The 21,880-nt window shown below is 42.7% G+C and overlaps 1 protein-coding gene across 2 annotated transcripts in view; it reads left to right on the forward strand.

Annotated features, from left to right (window-relative positions):
• Positions 1 to 1,228: 1,228 nt before the first annotated feature.
• The window catches only part of LYN (LYN proto-oncogene, Src family tyrosine kinase), an 87,344-nt gene continuing 66,692 nt past the window's right edge, over positions 1,229 to 21,880 (forward strand). For both annotated transcript variants that reach the window (XM_034762946.1, XM_034762944.1), the window contains exon 1: positions 1,229 to 1,497. The gene's annotated coding sequence lies outside the window, so the exon portion shown is untranslated. The remainder of the gene's footprint in view (positions 1,498 to 21,880) is intronic.

Below are 21,880 nucleotides of genomic sequence, written 5' to 3' on the forward strand. Positions count from 1 at the left end.
TTATGCCTTTCTCCACTTTTAAAGTTTGAGTTGCAGCTTCTGGATTTCTTGTCCAGACCTCCCTGCTTGGGGCTTGATGGTCTCTAGGGGCTGACTCCACATCAGAACAGTCTTCTAGTGAATCCTAATTAAAAATTGGTAATTTTACCTTTGGGCTCCTTTCCAAGCCTGCTTCTTGTACATCTTAGAAATTGCCATGTTTAAATGTTTGGCAGGGTTGATGGTGGATTTCTAGTGCCCGTCATCAGAGTCCTCTGCCTTATTGGGACATGTGGCATCCCTCTCAGATCTTTCAATATATTTTTTATTTCTTATTAATAAATAAGAGCGTATTATGGGAGCAGGAGTTTCTACTCATGCTGATGAAGGAAGCAGATTATGACTCTGACCAGTCTTGGACATAACAAGCAGAATCATGATCAAAGCAGAAATGTTTCTGTCCTATTACCCACCATAGCCACCTCTTACATTTTTCCCTTCAGATTCATAAGATGTTGGAGCAAGGACTGCCATTTACTATGTGTGTGTACAGCACCTAGCACAATGGGATGCTCTGCTGGTTAGCCTCTAGCTATTACTGCAATAGTAATGTTTAATAGTGTTAACAGTGCGGCCCTGCTCAGGCATACCTCACAAGTTTCCCTGGCTCAGGAGGGACAATCATTACACTTTAGCAAAATATTGAACTTGCATTCCTTCTAAACTCTCCCGGACTCCTATATGCTCCAGTGGAGCTAAAATAGTTTATTATCCACCAGGTGAGAAAGGGAATAGGAGAAACTGCCTGGACTTCCCTTACTGCCGCCTCCCCCCAGGTGTGGGCCTCCTCCTCTCATGTAATAGGTAGAAAGAGTGAGGGAAATAGATGGTTGTGAGGGTCTCTAAGAGCAGAGCACAGCCAGAGGAAGGGAGGGTTGAGGGCTGCTCTAGTTAAAATGAAACCAGCCAACAGTAATGATCTTCCTCCTCCTCCTGAAATCCCTTCTCATTTACTCCGTAGTTTATTGCTGGTGGAAATCTCTCTGGGGATCTTGTTTGTGTCTCTGCTTCATCCCCTCCTATGAAACTCTCATCCATTATTTTGATTTGTTAATCAAAAACTGAACAATACGTTTTATTTTTATTAAAAATCCTCCCTTCTCTTCCCCCCCCCCCCATACCCTTTACTGATATTTATGCAAATCTCCTAATACCAGGAAGTAAACTGAAAACTCTCAGCCAACCCACTGAAACCAAGCGAAGTTCCTTTTCTGCAGCGCACAGGGTGGCCTCAGGCAGACTAGCGGCTTGGCTGCTCTGGAGTCTTTATCCCTCTCTCTCTCTCTCCCAGCTGCAAAATCCTGTGGTCTTCAAAAAAATCAAGCGTGTAGCTTTTCCTCTTCCCGAGGATAATCAGCTAATTTAACTCTGAACTACACCCTAGCTCCTACCCCCACCTCTGTGGCTGAAGTAACCGTGGAGTTTACTTGCTGCTTCCAAAGTTTCACACTCAGGGAAGTAAGTGTCTTTCTTTTGTCTCCTAATTTGGAAGTGGGTAGCTTGTTCGGGCTACTGTGGCTAGCGGTAATTTCTGTGATCCTTTCAGACCAGTGGGGAATGTAGGGAACAGCCCTGCGCTGGCAGGGTACGGATTAATGGGACTTCCTCTTTAATTCATACAAATCATGGGCTTCCGACATTCCTAGAGTTTGTCAGAGGGGACGCGTGCTTCTCTCTGGTGATGAGAGGAAAGACGTCTTGAAACCTTTTTGGCAACTGCCCCTGTTGCTTTGGTAACAGTTTTTTCCCACCTGGATTTACCTTGCAGATCAGAGGGACTAGACACTTGTTCATAATAGACACTTGTTTGTCTGTTGCATAAAACAGCTTATCACAGGAGGTTGGGTTTTAGTTATTTTTTATTGTTGTTAGCGCTCATATAACACACTGTCTTTAATTACATTGGAATTTTTGAGATTTAACCTGCCCTATTGGCATACCAATCATTTTAGGGAAAGCTAGTCTATAAATACTTGTTGACATCTTCCTCTAGTCTGCTCCCCCTTCCCCCCCCCCCCAAAAAATGAAGAGAAAAGCAAAGTTTTCAGGCAGGAGAAAGAAGGGGCTGATTGAGGGCATTCTAGAATTATTACTGAATTAGCTAAGGGTGATGATTGATTTGTCAGGTCATGGAACCTGATCTCTCTAATTCATTGAAGTGAACAAGAAATATTAAATGAACCATGTGTTAAGGATATAGCCAGTTCAAAAGAGGAAGTGTGACACTAATGGGCAGCTTGTGTTTCTACCCCTTCAGGGAACAGTTCTTTGAACCTCAGATACAATTTATAGTACATCACTTAAAAGGAAGTGAGAGTTCTTTTCAGACTGGTTAGCTTTTCCTTTAGCTCAGGGGAAGGGGTGTAGTTGCAGTCTAAGCTTTCCTGTATAGTTCAGCTTTTAAGGAAATACAGCAATTTATTTGAGAAAAACACTTTAAAAAGGGATTACAGTTGATGGTTTGTTTTGATCTTCAAGGCTATATTGTCTTCAGATAATCTTGACTATTCTTAATTAAAAACAAACAAAAAAGTTGGAATGCCAGAAGAATTTTCTTAGTCACTGTCACAAGCCAAGACAATAGACTTGGTTTAACTAAGAGAGAAAATATGGCCTCTGGATATTCTGTGTTTAAACTCTGGATTTTAAACCTACAAGTGTATAGTAAAGTAATTCCTGGAGCATCTTCAAATTAAAACTGCTTCCTCTTAGCTAGATATTAAAGTGTGCTCCTGCTTTGAAAAAAATGAAAATGGTATTGTGATTGTTCCATGTTTAATGTCTCTCACTGGCTTCCAGTCCAAGTCTGCTCAGTTTCTAAAACAAACAAACAAAGAAAAAACACTTTTTACTTTAAACTGCCAGACCTGCAAATTCTGTCTAGAATCTGAAAGTCAAGCTGGTTCTTTCTCGGTCGAACATCAGACAGTTCCTGTTTTTTCTCAAGCAAAAGAATAAAATTCAGCTCAATAGTTAAAACTAGTTTGTCATTAAAGTAAGCAGATATGATGACTCTGAATACACAGAGGGAACAAAAAAGTTGCAGTAGAAGTTGCTTTCATTTCTCACAATGGAAGAGCACTTTAGATATTTTTTTCAGCCAAAAACTAAACAAACACTCTTCTCTCCCACACTCCCTGAAATCCCCTATCTCATCCCATCCCACCATTTTAAAACAGCACAAATTGAGGGGGAACTTTTTACCCTTGTACAGTATGATTCCTGCACGACCCTTGGAATGTAATATCTGTTGGTAGATAAATTGTGGAACACTTGCCAAATTATTATAAAAAATATGCAATATAGAACTATTTTAACAAAATAAAGATTAAATTGTGTTGGGGAGCCTAGTTTTCAAGAAGGGATAATCAAATTGCTTTAATGTGAATCTTTCCTGTTCTAGTACTGGATGCAGAGCAGATGTGATAGTTTTATAAGTTTAATAAAGTGGGGACTTCACATCTTTATAATAGGTAGTGACAACATTGCAACTATGGACTGGAAGAGCCAAAGAATTTTCTCAGTAAAAGTAGAAACAGGATGAAAATCTGACTGATAATGCTCTAACGGGAGTGTATGGAATCACAGGAGACAATTAAAATTCATGGATTCTGGAGCCAATAGTTTCACATTCTGTTGACCTATTCCAAGATTGACTTAGAGGCTGCTGGAGGTCCCATCTCTTGAATGACACGAAACTAAGGTCCTCCTGGCCACCTGTGGCCAGTAAAGATTACATGGCACAAGACGAGAGGCATTGTACTTGGTGTTCTGGCTAACGTGCAACTTGGGGAGTAGCATTCTACCTAAAGATACCCTTAGATATATTAGATAATGTACTCTTCATGTCTTTTCACATGGGAATGCTGCACTAGGGTTGTGGGGAGTTGAATAGCTAATCCCAGAAGTCATTGCATTTTTGTGGTGGAAAAGAGGTGTGTGTTTCATACTTCATTTTGAGTATTTAAGTGTTTTGATCTTTAGGATGAGAAGTACTCACTTTGGGCCAGATAGTACCTCACCCAGAGATGGGTATATGGAAGGCAGCAAGCACCTTTCCCCTCTTTATGTGGCCTGTGTAAGGGTCAGACATAATTGTAGCCCCTTTGCTCAGGGAAACTCAGGGTCTCCTCCCTCTTATTTTTTTTTTCTCTCCTATATGAGTTGATGCTGCTCCTGTGAAGCTGGGCCAGTGCAGCTGGTAGGCAGGCAAAGGGTGATGGTGAGTGTGTGTGTGTGGGGGGGGGAGGGCGGTGTAAACTCCACCTAATGCAAGGGTGAGACAGGATTCCTTGCAGCAGCCCCCCTGAGGTAGCATGGTGCTATGCTGCCCCCAACATGAGGCCAACCCTTGATAGTATCAATGAGCCCCAACTCCGTGTGAGACGGTATTGCTATAAAGTAGAAGAAAAAGAAGAAAATCCATAGGGTGTGTTTTGTAGAATTCCTGCTGATAACTCATACTCATAGTGCAGATATTTCCATGAAAAAGTGCTGAGCACTTGTTTGAAACATTATGCTAGAGATCTATTCTTCACCTCTGTCTGAGGACTTTCAGCTACCCATAACCCCAAGCCAGATCGTGCCTCTAGATGATAATAGCCACATGGAGTGGGAAGGAAGCTCCCCAAGAATTGCTTCATGGCGCTTTTTCCTGTGTTTTTCAGTCAGGAGAATGGAGGGTCTGGCCCCACAAATCCTGAGGATCTCATAGGGTTCATGTGGAATGGGCTGGACTTCCACTTGAGGCCAGGGAATCAAGTAGTATAAATGTATTTAAGCACAACCTTAACAAAACAACAACTCTGTATGAAATTGGCTAATGCCCCTTTAGGCTTTTGAGTAACCAAATGCCCTTTTGTGAAATAGTAGGGTTGGGTGGGGTTTTTTTGTTTTGTTTTTTGTGCTGATCATGCTCCTGATGCCATCAGTGACTGCAAGTTTTTCCCCCCCACAAGAGTTTCTACCCTTCTCCAAAACATAGTTATGTATTTATGGATATAGCTGGCAAACACCTTCCAGACAAAATAAGATCAGAAGCAGATCACGGCCAAGTGAATTATGTAAATTATTTTTAACAACATACGAGTTTTTTAGATCAACCCCACTGCTGCAATTGTCAGTACTCATACACGATGTAGTAACCTATTAACTATTTCAAAAATGTTTTAACAACATTCCAATGATGGCATTGAATGAACATTTTTAGTTAAATTGTCCTTCAGAGAAGGATGGGAAATGCAGTGATCTTTTTAGCCTCATTCAACTATGCTTCCGTTAAATTTGATGTCTAAAGATAGAGTCAGTCTCAACAATCTTCAGCATCTTTCTTGAAGATTACTATCCTAGCATAAATATAGAGGCAGAATCAGTCTTGGGTGGTGTTTGTATGACAGATATGAGAGCTGCTTGGTCTGATATTCATAATGAACCTCTATTTAATGTCCAGGCCTAAAGAACTACTTATAGGGATCGGGATGCTAGATACATTACTGTGGGAAATAGCCTCTACCCTCATGGATAGAGATGACATTTTGACAGAAGCACTTGGCGGGGAGATGAGAGTACTGCCAAATTCAGTGTTTGGGGAGGAGGAGGAGAACAGCATTATTTGAAATGAAGACCTTCAACCTATGTATCCTATACGTTAGGACTGTATTGTCTGTCTTATTTAGACTGCAAGCACCTGGGGTAACTATAATGTATTCCTTTGTACAGCATTGAGTACCTCATCATACACTGTCCCAGGTATAATGATAACTCCCAGTCTAAGCAACATGTTCTCCTGCCTCTGAGGCCTTTGGTACACATAACGTAAGGTCAACACTGCTCTTCCTGTCTAAGCTGTGGGTGATATACTAAAAAACTCACACCCACTTTGCTCACTTACATCTTCAAGTTCTGTTTTTCCTTTATACATTCTTTTGATTGACCCCATCGTCTCAGTAACAATAACAATTGGATTTTTTTAGTTCTTCTGAAGAATACCAGTTACAATATAGTCATTTTGTGAAATATTGAGCTGAACCATGCTGCAGTACATACTAGGAATTAGTGTGCATGGTCAGGGCCGGCTCTGGCTTTTTGGCCGCCCCAAGCAAAAAAAAAACAAAAAAAAACAGGGCAGCCAGAATGGCAAAGCAAAAAACAAAAAAACAAAAAAAACCCTGCGGTGCGGCCAGAGCGTGGGTGCAGGGGGACCGGCTGGGGGCTGGGGGGGCAGGAGGGGGAGGGAGCGGCCAGGAGAGAGAGAGAGAAGGGGGCGGCCAAGGCTACAGCGGGGTGCTGCCACGCGGCCCCTCCCGCTGCGCCGCCTCCTGCCGCCTGCCGCGAGGGCTCCGCTCCGGTCGGCGGGGAGGGAAGGAAGAGGACTGCCCTGCAGGGCGCTCTGGTTCTCCATGCTGCCGCCCCCTACAGGGCGGCTGGAGCGGAACAAGAACAATAACAAAAAAAAAGGCAACTGTGCCGCCCTAGGATTGGGCAGAATACCGCCTCCAACAATCTGCCGCCCCAAGCACCAGATTGCTCAGCTGGTGCCTGGAGCCAGCCCTGTGCATGGTACATTTGCACTCTGAGCTTGGCATTTTCTGTAATTTTGTTTACATTATCTACATCCGTTTATTTACAATTCAGACTCGATATACATACAAAGGTGACTGATTATATCTGGGAAATGTGTTTTCCATCTTCTTTAGTATTTGATTAGTTGAAAGCAATTCAGGGACTTCAGCAAATGTACATATTGGCACAACAACCCTACTGTTCATGTGTTCTGGTGTGTGTGGTTTTCATTGTGTACTTTTAGTGCTTTTTACATCTTATTCATTGTTTGGTGCAGGCACACCCATCTAGACCTGTTTGATCAATAGACTTTTGACCATGCTTCATATGCTAGACTTTTTTATTAGACAAACGCTGGAACAATAAGGTTCTGCAGAAGATAATGTAGAAATATATTCTTTCCCTCTCTGTATACTGTAGTATGTGACTGCATTATGGCCTTCCAACAAAATAAATACTAAAGAGCAACAAGTGCCATTCCCATGGATACATGTATAATTAATTTATAATGGTGAAATTTGTAAATCCACAGATCTGTATTACTGCTGCTTTTGACGCCTATCGTTCAGATTAGATCTTGGTAAAGAAAATATTCAAGCATAAGTTTTCCAGTGGCACAAAACTGAACGGGAAAAGATGACAATAAAACTAGTATATCTGCCATATTTATCTGAAGTGAACGTTCTCAAACCATGCCATCAGCAGGACCTGGAGCATCATGGAGATTATGCCTTTAAGGTCCAAATGGAAGGGACTGTACTACGCTGGAGCAGCCCCTACACACCCATCTTAGCAGACTGGGAGGGGCCTGGCCAGCTCTTTGCATAATAGGTTGAGTGCTTTTGTGTAATGGTGATTCAAGTATGAGAGGAAAGGAGATGGGGAACATAGTTTAAGATGATTGCCAGGATTTGAGTCTTTGTCACTGAGGAAGTGAAAATTTCTTTGGTCAATACTCAGGAAGGGGAGGGAGGAGAAAGAGGAAATTCGTCATTTGGATTCGTGGGGCTCAGCTGTTTCAATACAAATTGCAAAAATTATTTGAATCTGCAGACAGCAGGATAACACAACATGCAAATTAAATTCAAAATAGGCTTTTGAAACTGCAAAATACTAAGGAACTTCTAAACTCTAGGCAGAGGCTAGACAGAAGTTCTTATAGTGCTGGAGGGGGATTTGGAGATTTTGTTCCCCCTTTGCTTCTCAGTGTGTCCCCTGCTCTTTACACCTTGTTTTTGTCACCATTCTGTGCTCTCCATCTTCTTTTTCCTCATTCTGACCTTGCAAGTAGCGTGGCAGCTCTTCTTCTCTCTGTTGTATCAGTTTCCCCACATTGCCTGAAAAATATGATCGAAGCAGGGAGACAAGCACCAATCTGGGGAGCATTAGCATTCATTAAGCAGAGAGGGGAGCCCATCTATTCTTGGTGCTTGGCTGTCCACTCTGACTAGTTTTTAGCACAGTGGCTGATTGAAGTGGCTGAAGGAGAGGTTGACTTGCAGTGTGCAGCATTCCCATGCTGCTGGCAGGGCCAGGAGAAGCAGAGATCAGCAGTGTTATCACTAAGGCTGATGAAATGCATGTGCCTTGCTGTAGAACTTGTGACAGAATCAGTGTGCTGTAGTGGAACTCTATCCTCTCTGCCATGGTACCTATCAATACTGCTTGCTTAGCATCCTTAGTGCTGTGCTGCTTTGAGTCTTTTTATGAGTTGATTTGATTTTTTTTCTTGAAAAACGACATCACCCGTTTGCTTTTACCCAGCTATAGCGGTCAGGGCCGGCTTTAGAAAGAGGGGGGCCTGATTCCTGGGGGCGGGGCTTGCGGCAAGCCCCGCCCCCAGGAATCGGGCTGCGTTCCAGCCGGAGCTCCAGCCAGGGTCGCGGGGCTTGGGTCCAGCCCGGAGCCAAGCCGCGAGGTCCAGGCCGGGCCGGAGCCGAGCCGGGTCAGAGTCGCTGAGGCTGGGGGTGCTCGACCGGGGCCGGGCCGGCGCACTCGGCTAGAACTGGGGCCAGAGTGAGCTGCTTGGCCGGGGCTGGACTGGGCCGCGCCACGCCTCACCGGAGCCCTTCTTGCACCCCCCGCCACCCCAGCTTACCTGGTGCTGCCAGCCTGCCTGCCCACCCCTGCTTCTTTTCAGACTTCCCGCGAACCTCTGATTTGCGGGAAGCAGGGGAGGGGGAGGAGCAGGGGGCGGAGTGTTCAGGAGAGGGGAGGAGGGAGAAGTGAGCTGGGGGTGGGGTGGAGAGCTGCGGCGCAGGGCCCTCTTAGCGTGGGGCCCTAAAGCCGGCCCTGATAGCGGTGACCTCTTTCTGCTGTCTCTCTTGGTGTTTTTTTTGTTTTTAAACTCTTTCTCCATTCCTGGTCTATTGTTTTTCTTTCCCATCTGTCTTGGTCCTTTATCCTCTTATGGCCTGTCTACAGTACAGGTAACTCATCTGACATAGTTACAAGCGTTCTTGATTTATACCCCACAATGCAGCTCCCCTCTCCTCCCCTCCCCAACAAAAACCTTATCGACCAAGTTTGTGTATTAACATCTACCATACTGCCTTATTCTATGTGTATCACATCTGTGCAGCAATTCCAAAGCCCCACAGAAGGGGATAGGGGGCCTGAAGGAGGTTTCATCTTGTGTGACCCTGCACCCTAAGATGACCTAAGGAGAAAGGGAGACCAACCAAACCAGTGACACAGTCATGATGAAGAGGTCCTAGTGACACTGCAAGCAGACTGTGCACTGAACCTGTTACAGAAAGGTAGCTATGTGCCATTATAGCCACTGGTAAGGGCAGAACACTTTCAACGGGGTATTAACCATGTTGTGTGAAGGCACAAGCCAACTTTGGAGCCAACCGTAGCCTGGACTATTTATAAGCTGTTAAAAACTGTGTGCAGACAGACAAGGCTTTGTCCAATGTCTGCTGCCTCTCCTATTTCCCTCCTATTGCTTCCCCCTTCAGGAGTTGCTCTGGTAAGTTTTGCTTTACTTGTTCACAGTATTTTCTGTCCTCAGGGCAAAGTGAAACTTACCAAAGCCAGTAATTGCCCTGTGAAGTCAGCTGCTGTTTTACAGTCCCAGCACCCTGAGAAGCTGTTACTGGGAAGGGGAAAAAGAGGAAAAGCAGCAACAAGCAGAAAAAGCACTGATATGATGTGGGAGAGCTGAAGAAAGGTGTCTTATATGAGACACTTCTGCTTCAGTGGGGAGGTTGGCATATCTGGCTGCATTATTCATTATTTTTATTACCATAGTGCCTAGGAGATGTAGTCGTGAACCAGAACCCCATGGTGCTAGGCACTGTACAAACACAGAACAAATAGGTGCAAAAATAAGCATAACTGAATTAAGTAAGAACATTTGAAATAAACATTGGGAACATTAGACTTTTCTGTGACAATAATGACATTAGGCTGTATTTGATTATGTTCAGCAGAGTTTTCAAATACACTTGAGAAATGTGTTGTGACGTTGTGCAGTCTATATGGTTTTATAAAAACTTGATAATAAGTCAATATAATATAACTGAGATAGTTTTAGAAAAAATACGGTAATAAGTGAATGTAAGTAACTGGGATATGCCTCATGCAAAAGGTCTCTTGTAAGGTATCATTCCAAAGCTTATAATCTACTGAGTGTGATCATCTGATTTGTATAAATGTACCACTCTTGTATCTAAAACTAGAAATATAAAATGTAACTCTGAGGGCCTATTGTAATTGTGTAAAGTGTGGACCATTAATGATGGTTTGGAATTTTGATGACTCCCATTGTGTGCAGATGGCTGTATTTACCTGTGAGTCTTCCTGTATATGTGTGTGCTGGCAAGTGAGTAATGAAGTCTTGCAGTGACATGTGATCATGTCACCTGAACTGGAATCCATCTTTAACCTGGTGCTTTTCCAGTGAGGGGGGGTGGAAACCCAGAGAGACAAAGAGTTCCCGCCTTATGCAAAAGATATATAAAGGGGGGAAGAGAACAGAGAGAGAGGAAAAGCCATCATGAAGAATCCCCTAGCTACCACCTGAGCTGCAACAAGAGCTGTACCAGGGGAAAGAATTGTGCCCAGGCCTGGAAGGTGTCCAGTCTGAGAAAAACTTACTGAAACATCTCTGAGGGTGAGATTATCTGTATTTAGTTTAATTAGACATAGATTTGCGCATTTTATTTTATTTTGCTTGGTGACTTACTTTGTTCTGTCTGTTACTACTTTAAACCACTTAAATCCTACTGTCTGTATTTAATAAAATCACTTTTTATTTAGTAATTTACTCAGAGTATGTATTAATACCTGGGGGAGCAAACAACTGTGCATATCTCTCTATCAGTGTTATAGAGGGCGAACAATTTATGAATTTGCCCTGCATAAGCTTTATGCAGGGTAAAACGGATTTATCTGGGTTTAGACCCCATTGGGAGTTGGGCATCTGAGTGCTAAAGACAAGCACGCTGCTGCGAGCTGTTTTCAGGTAAACTTGCAGCTTTGGGACAAGTGATTCAGACCCTGGGTCTGTGTCTGGAGCCAGACGGGAGTGTCTGGCTCAGCAAGACAGGGTGCTGGAGTCCTGAGCTGGCAGGGAAAACAGGAGCAGGGGTAGTCTTTGCACATCGGGTGGCAGCTCCCAAGGGGGTTTCTGTGATCCAACCCGTCACATGTGTAACTTTATTTTCACTTGAAATTGAGCTGATTTTTTTGTAAACGTTTGAATGCAAGTTTTAATGTTCTAAAACCAGACTGAATTAGAAAAGTTATTCTAATGGAAATACACCCGACCCTTCACTGCTCAGTGACATAACCGGCTGCCTGTAATATATTAGTTACTGGAAAGCATGCAGGGCAAACTCTTGCTCTGTGTTGCTTAAAATCTTGCTTTAAATTGCTAGGGGCACTAAGTGGAGTAAATAGGCAGAAGGAGTGTCTTCTGCCCCAATGGCACCTGCATACAAACAGGGAAAGCTTTCAGGTGAGTGCTTCCCTTAGCCTTGTTATGCCCCTACTAGTTCTCTGCAGTCCTGTCATATGACAGAATCATAGAAAGAGCCACTTTCTTCTAACATTGAATATGGAATATTTTTAATAATAACAAAATTGGTATTATCCCTATCACTAATCTGTCTCATTGCTTCTGCCTAGAATCTTCCCAGTCCTGCCTAGCTTCTTGGTACAGATTTAAAGAAACAGTAGATATAGGCCTGGTCTCCACTTAAAAGTTAGGTTGACATAGCTATGGTGCTCAGGGATGTGAAAAAATCACATCTCCGAGCACCATAGCTACGCCAACCTAACCCCCAGTGTACATATGGTTAGTCAATAGAAGAATTATTTTATTGACCTAGGTAATGCCACTCGGAGAGGTTACCTACAGGGATGGAAAACCTCCTTCCATTGCTGTAGGAAGCATCTATGCTACGGAGCAGGATGGTGCGAGAACTGTGTCGCTCCAGAGCCGGTAGTGTGGAGATAACCATATTCTCAAAGAGGCATGTTCTACTTGCTTGGAGGCATGATCAGGTCCCTAAAACCTACTTTGCAGGTTCCTGGCCTTCTTAATAGTTAGCTTATTGGAGATGCTACAAAACTACCGTTAAACAAAATAAATAATATAATCAAATGTTAACAGTCTCAAAATATTTTTATCACCAAACAAACAAAAAAACCCTTAACCCATTCCTAAAGTTTTACTCTTTAACCTTTTGCTTAGTTGTTTTTGTGGAAAAACAAAAAAATTTCCAGTAAGTCTACTAGTAACAGCTTTCAGCTGGCCTTCCATTTCAGAACTTACTGTTTATGAAGTATGTAATGAATAGGGAAAGTGTTAAAGTTGATTCAGAAACTAAAATCAATTTGTATCAGGAAAACTTTTAAAGAAAATTCTTCAGAATACTTAGTCATTTTCTAGCATGTCTGGAAAGAAAAAGTCCTTTCTTTTGCACTTAGTTGTCAAAGCAAAAGTAGTAGTGAGGTACCTCCTGTGCTACTGTACGGACAGGCCTTTGCTCCTTCAAACACAGGAAATGTCAACCCTCTGAATGTCTGAAGAAGACCAGTGGTGTCAAATTAATTTGGAGGAGAGGGCTAGATTCCATGTTTAACAATTATCTGTGGGCAGCAATATAAACTCAGGATTTCTGTCACTGCCCTGGTAAAGCTCCACCTGCTGGACACTCACTAGGCTACTGTGTTTAGGCCCCACCACGTGGGACCCTCTTAAGCTTGCCTTTCCCTGGTTTAAATAAGATCCACCATTATCTCTTTCTTTGGCCTTGCTGGTATCTTCCTGAGCACAGACTCGTTTTGACCAGGGCCGGCTCCAGGCACCAGCTTAACAAGCAGGAGCTTGGGGCGGCCACTCCAGAGGGGGGCGGCACGTCCAGCTATTCGGCGGCGGGTCTCTCACTCCGGCTCGGAGTGAAGGACCTCCCGCCGAATTGCCACCACTGATCACAATTGCGATCGCGGCTTTTGGTGGGGGGGGGCCTGCTTGGGGCAGCAAAAACCCTGGAGCCGGCCCTGGTTTTGACTATCTGTAAACCATTCATGGAAGTGGGATCTTACAGTCCAACTGCCCAGGTCCCCAAATTCACTGAAGTTTGAAGTTCATTAATATAGAATCTTAGTAGGGTTGTGGCTCTGGGCAGGGGGGGAGGGGTTCAGTGTGTGGGAGGGGTCTCCGGGCTGAGGCAGGAGGTTGGGGTGCGGGGTGTGTATGGGTGCAGGTTCTGGGAGGGAGTTTGGATGTGGGAGGGGACTCAGAGCTGGGGCAGGGGGTTGGGGCGCTCACTCTGGGCAGCGCTTACCTCAAGTGGCTCCCAGGAAGTGGCAACATGTCCCTCTGGCTCCTAGGCGAAGGGGTGGCCAGGAGGCTCCGCGCGCTGCCCCTGTCTGCACATGCAACCCCTGCAGCTCCCATTGGCCGCAGTTCCCAGCTAATGGGAGCTGCAGAGCCGGTGCTTGGGGCATTGCTTGCGCCATGCGCAGGGACAGTGTGGGAGCTCCCCGGCCACCCCTGCGCCTACAAGTTGGAGGGACATGCCAGCCACGTCTAGGAGCCGGCTGCTGCAGCCAATCCCACCCTTTCCTAAAGCCGAAAGTTGTGAGTGCTCTGGTTTATGGCTTACCTCTTCAGAGATGTGATAGTTGAAGCACATAACTCACAGGAATTTGTAAAGATTTCTAACACAATTACTCTTTACTATAGATAGCCCACGAGATATACAGATCTAGACAAAACAGTAAAACACCTATGTGCCTTTACTTGTTTCAGTTTCCTTATTACTCTTGATTGTTCTTTGGATTTTGCTCATAGTCCTCTAGAGTGTCCAGGATCATTTTTCCTGCACGTGGTTTCTCCTCCAAATTGTCTCTCTCCCCCATGCAGCCAGCTTTTTTCTTCCTTGGTCCTGCAATCAAAAATGACCCCTCTATTAAAAAAGCATGCCTCTTTTGTTCTTCCCTGCCCAAAGCCTCCTGTGTCTTTTTAAACCAGCGTTGTCACCTCTCTCCCTTTTGTTCCCGTTAGGTATTTTTCACTCTCCACTCCCCACTTTCTGCAGATAAACTTGGTTAAACTAGTTTTCCAGCTCAGGCACCCTTCTTAGCATATCCATTGTTTGGGCAGTGCCTAATTGTTAAGGTTAACCTCTTTGTTGTTGCTTATCTTCTTCCAGATAGGCTGAGTGATATGTGTTAAGGGAGCTCATTAGCTTATAACTGACACACTACACACTGAGGCAATTAATGATAGAGCAATTTCATAAAATTAGAATTAATGAATTGTAGGTAGACAGATTCCTCAAATTGTCATATTTCCTACTCCCTTTACTCTATCTTGGCTCTCTCACTGGAGCCAATAGGAAGTTTGTACAGAGAACAAGAGGCAAATACTGCCTTTACATAGTAACTAAACTTTTATTTGTTCAGTACCTTATTGTCACACTCAGTAAGAAATTCTGCTCCCCTTTAGGCCACCACTATTTCTGCCCATTGTTTCTCAACCTTCCCCATCTTCCTTTACCTGTTTCGCTCCCTCTGCTCTGTCTTTTTATGTATCTAATCTATTCTTCCCTCTACATTTCCTTCCCAGTAGCAACCCCAATTCTGATGCTTGAGGACTTGTGATTCAGGGGGGAGGGATAGCTCAGTGGTTTGAGCATTGGCCTGCTAAACCCAGGGTTGTGAATTCAATCCTTGAGGGGGCCACTTAGGGATCTGGGGCAAAATCAGTACTTGGTCCTGCTAATGAAGGCAGGGGGCTGGACTCAATGACCTTTCAAGGTCCCTTCCAGCTCTAGGATATGGGATATCTCCATTAATTAAAAAAAAAAAGTTAAAAAAAGCTATAAAACTCACTCTCTTTATGTACCCTTGCAATGCAAACTCGAGGATTAAGCCTGCAAACACTACTGAGCCTACTTTACTATTAAGGCCCTTCTTCTGCAATTTGTTGTGGGTAGGCAGACTGCAACTAATGAATTGCAGGACTGGGCCTAAGTCAATGGGACTATTTGTTGTAGTAAGTGATTGCAGGAATAGGCCCCTCGAGCACAAAAAATCATCCAAATCAATACAAACTATTACAATAGCATTGAATCCAATCATCATAGCTTGTGAAAATGGAAATAAAAATATTCAAAGACTGAAAACAAGAAATGGCCAGTCACATTCAAAATCGTAACAGTGGATTATTAAGGCCGATTCATATTAAATCCATCTGACATATGAGTGCTCTAGTTTCTGCAAATGGGAAAAGAATTAGCATCTTCCAATGCAAGAGAGAAACATGTGTGATCATTACATTAAATCCTGAATCTGGCTGGAGAGAGTTCCATGTAATTCAGAACTATATTTCAGAGCCCTTTATTTTAACCTAGCAAAACCTCGTGTGTAGTTTCGTAAGCCTTTTGTAAAAGCCAGGTTTTGTGCTTGCTAACTAGCCTGCCAGACTTGAGGCACCAGAAATTTGCTGTCCTTTTAACCTGCCTTTATGGCTATTTAATAATAAAACTTGGCACTTAACACAGTTTTGCAAACATTAATCACCATAAAATAGTGGAGGTCCTATATCTAGTGATTGGAGCCTGGGACTGAGTCACAGCTCTTGGATTTTATTTCTAGGTCTGCTAATGACTCCATATGTGACCATGTACTTCACCCGTTTGTGCCTCCATTTGCCTGACTGTGAAAAGGGTGCAATAATACTTACTCCCCTGAGGACGGCTGTGAGAGTTAGGAGTAAAACCAGCCGCCTCTTTCTTCCTTCTCCACTACCATGGAAGGCTCTTGTGCAGTGGAGATGGTGTGGGAGGATTGCTGTCCACCTACCCCCAGCACATCTCACCAGCACCTGGCTGGGCATTGCTTTGCAAGCGGGGGTAGAGCTGGGTATGGGTGGGAGATACACAGGCTGTGTGCACATTCATTCTTAAATCCCAACTCTTAAAGAATTTCAGGGGGTTTGTTTTAATATTTTGTCTAAATCTTCCAATTCATGTTGTCCTTTGTCTCATTTGGCTACATTTGTACTGAACTGGTGGCTGAGACGACTTTCAAAAGATCATTACAGCTTACTTAGCTGAGATAAACAAGTTATCAACCTAAGCAGGCTACTGTCTCATGCTTTCAAGGGATTATTATAAACACAGTTTAAAGTTGTGCAAAAAATGAGCTTTTTACAAATTAACTCCCCTAAAAAGTCATCATATGGAGCTCAATCTTCCTCCAATAGAATTCAAGGGGAGTTTTGCCATTGACATCAATGGGGGTGAGATCAGGTGCCTCTAACTTGAAAGCTTGCACAGTTAGTCAATACTCTGTATATTTATGTTATCAGTAACAAGATGGAAATTGCATGAGATCTTTTCTCTATGGTTGTGTAACTTACGGTCACCAGATTCAGCACTGTCGTATTTTCAACTACTTTTCCGGTTTCCTCCTAAAACAATTCTGATTTGCAAAATCAAACCAGAGTTCACAGAGTTCCAACAGGAATTGCAATCTAAAATAATGGTGTTAGTTTAGTTCAAACTAGACAACTTAGGCCAAAATGTTCAAACCTGAGTGTCTCTTGTTAGGGTCCTAAATCCATATTGGGCACATAAATACAATGTCCTGAGCTTCAGAAGTGTTGAGCATGCCATTGACGTCAATATAGCTTTACTGAGAAGCCATATAAAGAGGTCCACTAGAAAATGAAAGCGCCTTCCCCTGGTCTATAATAGAATTATATGTTGGATTTTATTTTCAGGTGTGATTGTTTTTGCTTTTTGAAGTGGCTGAAAGAGTTTGAGAATTTTTCATTTGCTGAATCTATCAATATGAATGTCACTTTCAGCTCTAAGTACTTTACGTATTTATAAATAGAGATTTGACAAAATAGGTTTTCTGCAGGCTTATTTCTTTTTGACCCCAGCATGTCTTTCATTAAGCCTTCCATTAAAGAATCCATGATGGACATTCTTCAAGGAATTTTCCTCCCTCGTGTCATCACTGGCATGTCATGATGTAGCTTGATGATATTTAATGGGCCCCATATCCATTTTCAGATAGCTGTGGAGCACTCCTTGCAGGAAGCAAGTTCATTCCAAGAAAATAAAAATTATCCTAGAAAAGACACGGTGGGTAACCTATCAGAGATCTCATACACTGAAGTAAGAACAGATGATGGATTTGCAGTAGTGTCCATTAAGGATCCACCCTAATGAATAGTCAAAGAAAGCACTCCCTGAGACATGTGCAGGTGCCATATTTGGTTGGACTGAAAATTTTGGGACCCATAGATACAAATTTACATACACACTCATGAAGGGAGGAGAGGGTTCATTTTAATCATCACTTAAGGTGCAAGCTGATAATGCTCCCCTGAGCATTGACTAGGCCACAGGTCTTACTAGCTTGGTCTACGTAGGAGGGGTGAGTAAAATGGGTGAAGAAACTTCTTGCTTAATCCTCCCTTCCATCCATTCTTCTTGTAACAATGAGGCCAAGTTTCAAATAAATCCAGACAAAAGCTTTATATTTGTTGGAATCAATACCAATGTTTTGCATGTTTATAAATTAGGCATTTTGCCCTGGTATAAATATTGTAGATGCGCAAAGTTAAACTACATCCTCCACTGGGAGGGTGTGCATGCGTGCGTGGGAGTGTGCATGCTTGCATGGTGGGATGGGGTGGCCAACCTGTGGCTCTTCAGAAGTTAATAAGCGGCTCCTTGTATAGGCACCGACTCCAGGGCCTGGAGTTACAGGCGTCAACTTTCCAATGTGCCGGAAGGGGATCACTGATAAACCCCTGGCTCTGCCACAGGTCCTGTCCCCACTCCACCCCTTCCCGCCCCCCCCCCTGAGCCTGCCATGCCCTCGCTCCTCCCCCACCCCTCCAGAGCCTCCTGCATGCCACGAAACAGCTGCTGACGTATTACTGTGGTTCTTTGGCAATGTACATTGGTAAATTCTGGCTCCTTCTCAAGCTCAGGTTGGCCACCCCTGGGGTAGGGGTTTCAGCACTGTAATTCGGACAGAATAAAGAACAGACTGTGTGAAAGAGAACCAGCATTAAGTTCACTTTAAGCAGGAAGTGCTTAAGTTTCCACAGAAACTTCAAGGAGCTCTGTCCATCCACCTTCCTATAGAGTAGTGGTTCTTCAACCAGGAGTATATGTACCCCTGGGGGGTACACAGAGGTCGTCCAGGGGTACATCAGCTCAGTTAGATATATACTTAGTTTCACAACAGGCTACATAAAAAGCACTAGCGAAGTCAGTACAAACTAAAATTTCATACAGACAGAATGAGAAAGTAAGCAATTTTTCAGTAATAGTGTGCTGTGACACATTTGTGTTTTTATGTCTGATTTTTGTAAGCAAGAAGTTTTTAAGTGAGGTAAAACTTGGGGTATGCAAGACAAATCAGACTCCTGAAAGAGATAGAGTGGTCTGGAAAGGTTGAGAACCACTGCTATAGAGGAATAGTTTATTGCTACTGGTATTTCATGAAGTACTCTCAAGTTCTACAGAACACCACAGTGCCTTAAGGCCCATAAATTGTGATTTCTGTGGCCAATTTGTCACAATGATGATTAGTTTAAACATTTAAAAAAAAATAAGGACCATCTTGTGAACCCCTTAGTCCCATTGGTGAGCATTTACATGCATAAATCTCAGTGTGACTTCTTGTATGTTTAGGTGTTCACCAATAGGAGTAAGGTATTTGCAATTACAGTCAGATTCCAGTCTGGATAATCCAGTGCCAGGAATTTACTTTTCAATCTCAGTTGGAAATGAAGTTCTCAACCTAATCAGTTGTGTAATGTTGCTGTGTGCCACTAAATACAGCTTTATTTCACTTCAGTGCTGGATGCATTTTAGTGGTGGGGGAAGTGATTCCATGTGTGTGTAAAGTATAGTTTGTATGGCACTTTAATTCTGTAAAGTGCTTTGGGATCTTTCCTAAACTTTGTTAGTATGATGATACAATTTTGTTTTTACCCGTAGTCCATTTTATCTGATCCTTTTAGAAGATTCGGCTAAAGTTGTTAATTCTGTTATGACAAATTAATACCTTATTTCCCCTTCCTTCCTCTTCAAGAACATTAAATACAAAGGAAAAAAGTGTTTAAAAAAAAAAAGGTGCAATTGCCTAGAGACTGGTGAAACTGATTAATTCATTGGTGCTATTGATTCAAAATCCTGGAGGATGCAGTTCAGGCAAAGAATTGCAATAAAATAAAGCGTGATTACATCAGAAAACAGATGTTAGCTTATCATAAAACAAGTTTAATATTGGTGCCAGAAATGACTACATAAAGCTGGAACATGTTCCTAATTCTTTAAATCCATAATTCATAAAATCCATTATGTAATTCTTTACGAATTTCTATAATGTTAAAATGGCAGCCTCTCTGCGGAGTGATGTTATTTTAATATTTTATTAAAATAAACAAGGAAAAGCTGAATGTATGATTTCATATAAATTCAGTCGTCCTTCCCTTGAATTAAAGCTACTTTTATTTCATTTCAAAATAATCTTTCCATCTTTCAAATTGTAGTAATGACATGATTATAGGTCCTATTTAATATACTCCTTGTTTATGTTTTGACTGGATAAGGAATGATATGAGGCCAACTTTCTAATGAGTCTCAACAAAAGGTGAGAGGGATTTATGGAAAGCCAAAGGAGTTTTGCCTGGGAAGGAGTTTTCTTTAGGTCCTTGTAAGAGTTAGGCTAGGTCTACACTACCCGCCTGAATCGGCGGGTAGAAATCGATCTCTCGGGGATCGAATTATCATGTCTTGTCGGGATGCGACAATCGATCCCCGAATCGACGCTCTTACTCCACCAGCAGAGGTGGAAGTAAGCGCCGTCGACGGGGAGCCGCGGAGGTTGATTTTGCCGCCGTCCTCACAGTAGGGTAAGTCGGCTCCGATAGGTCGAATTCAGCTACGCTATTCGCGTAGCTGAATTTGCGTATCTTAAACCGACACCCCCCCCCCCCCCGTAGTGAAGACCTGCCCTTACTTTCCCATAGATGGTCTTGTTATTGATTTCTATTATGGTAGTGCCTAAGTGTCCTAACCAAGATCGGGATCCCATTTTGCTTGGTACTATATAAACATAAAGTACGTGTATGAGTACTCTGCAGTCAGGAGCTGTGAATGCAGAACTTGTAGAAATACCTGAGTTTACTGTGATCAAAACTAGTTCAAGTAGCAACAGCAGTGAAGTTGTGGCAGCATGGGCAGAGGTCACCTGAGTACATACTGAGGGTCGTGGGTGGATGGGCTAGCCTGTGGAGCCACTTCACTGCTATTGTTACTCAAGCTAGTTTTGAGCTAGCTAGAAAGATAGCTCAGGTATGTCTACAAATGTCGCAATCACACCACCCAGTTGCACGGTAGCGGGGAGAGAGTCCCTGTCCCAAAGAAGAACTGTAATTTTAGATGCAAAGCTCTCTTAATAATTAGTGTCCCAAATGTGCGCATGGCTTCTGCTGGTAGTGTCCCTTACATACAAGACATAGTTGGAAAACTAAGTCAGTCTTTGAAATGAAAATCATTTATTTTATTGTGTATTGAATGAATTGTGAGCACTATAGTGCACACACCTTTGCTGCTTTGTGTGTGATAGAGGTTTTCTGGTTTATAAATAGAAATTATATTTCACTTCTTGATTCACTAATGAATAATCCTCTGTCTATGCTATGTTCCCATGAACTGTTCTTTGCTCTGTTCCTTTTTAACTGCTAAAAACTCCAATTTCAGCAATCTTCAGCTTCTTCCTATGTGCAACATTGCTCAACTCCAGGTTATGCAAGCTTAAAAAAAATATTTAGCAGTCCAGTGGCTCCTTTTACCTTAGTAAGCACAGTGGAGGACAGCCTTCCACTGTAAATATTTGATCAGGCTTTTTATGAGCAAATGAGTGATTTGTTAAGAATGATAAGACTATAGCTTGAATCTTTATTGTTTTGTATACTGAGCTTTATCATATCCTCCATGCTGCCTAGAAATACATAGTAAATTATCAGAGGGGTAGCCGTGTTAGTCTGTATCCACAAAAACAACGAGGAGTCCGGTGGCACCTTAAAGACTAACAGATTTATTTGGGCATAAACTTTCATGGGTAAAAAAACCTCACTTCTTCAGGTGCATAGTAAATTGTGGTCCCTGCCCCAGACAGCTTACAATAAAAAGGCCCTATCTTGTTCCCAATGGAGTCAGTATGAATTTGCCATTGGCACAGGATTGAATTTAAATGAAATGATACTGTCGAGTCAACAGGAAGAACTTTGGTTTGCAATCAGTGCATATATCATTGGGAGATCATCATGGAAAAACGAAGTGTTTAGATATTGTAGTGATGGGTTTTATGCAAGTATCAAATAATTGAGTAGACAGATTTGTTATTTTAAAGGTCCGTAACATGGGAATTCTGGATTTTGACTTGAATGTAGGCAAGTTTAACAAAATCCCATGGTACCTTCATAATTTATTATTTCTCAACCTATATAATCCTTTACTTTAATGGAGTTACACTAGGAATTAATATGTCCCATTGTTTTTGGCTAGCTCCAAACATATGCATATTAAAATATAATTTGGTTTCATCTCATTTTTCCCAGATAAAGATTAGGAAAAGTGCAAGAATTTTAGAAATGTTGTTGTCAGAAGGGAGACCAGGTACAGCAATGGACTTGAGAAAGACTCTAATTCTCACTAAGGTTGCCAAGTGTCTGGTTTTTGACTAGAAAGTCCAGTTGAAAAGGGAACCTGGCAGTCCAATG

The sequence above is a fragment of the Trachemys scripta genome, chromosome 2 (genome assembly GCF_013100865.1).
Source record: "Trachemys scripta elegans isolate TJP31775 chromosome 2, CAS_Tse_1.0, whole genome shotgun sequence".
Classification (NCBI taxonomy): domain Eukaryota; kingdom Metazoa; phylum Chordata; order Testudines; family Emydidae; genus Trachemys; species Trachemys scripta.